Here is a 945-nt window from a genome sequence, read left to right on the forward strand (position 1 = left end):
CCTCCAGACGGCCCTTGCTCGCGCGGTTGTCTGGGATCCCCAACCCTCCACCCAGATCCCTCCTCGCAGCGGCCCTGGGGTGGGGGAGGCGGGGGTCCCAAACCTCCATCCTGACCCCTCTCCGCGGCCTCCCCCAATTCTCCGCCTTATTCTTCTCTGCCACCGCGGAAGTAAGAATGACATTTTATAATGATTATAAAAACTGAATGATAGGAAAAAAAAATATATATATGCTGTCAATAATTAACATGAAACTGCGCATGTGTATATGAATGTGTATATCAGGCTTCTTTCAATGCTACGAACGTTTGTGGAATGAATGAATGAACTGTGTAAAATATATCTGGAAAACAAATTGGGCAATAAAAGCAATTTTGTGTGTGTGTGTTAAAGCATTAGGGTTATGGAAAGCTTAAAATAATTTTCATGACCCTAGTTAAATATTTCTTAAATAATAGTATACGCACATTTTCCTTGCTCCCTGTAGACACTTTCCCCAACCTGCCTTTTTTGGAATAGGAGCCCCTATAGATGCTCTGGAAAAAGAAATGTTTTATGGTCAAATTAAGATTGGAAAATGCCAAAAATCAAAAGTCACAGTGAGATTCATTTTAAAAACAGAACTCCTGGGGCACCTGGGTGGCTCAGTGGGTTGAGCCTCTGCCTTCGGCTCAGGTCATGATCTCAGGGTCCTGGGATCGAGTCCCGCATCGGGCTCTCTGCTCAGCAGGAAGCCTGCTTCCTCCTCTCTCTCTCTCTGCCTACTTGTGATCTCTCTCTGTGTCAAATAAATAAATAAAAATAAAAAACAAAAACAAAAACAAAAACAGAACTCCTGGTTCCACACCCACTCCTCAGCAAGGTCTGCTCCAAAATGGCAGGTTCATGTTTCTGGTTGCCCACGCCCAGTGCCTTTAAAACACCCTGGATTCCTCTCTTTTTCTC

Source organism: Mustela nivalis, assembly GCF_964662115.1.
Source record: "Mustela nivalis genome assembly, chromosome: 14".
NCBI lineage: Eukaryota > Metazoa > Chordata > Mammalia > Carnivora > Mustelidae > Mustela > Mustela nivalis.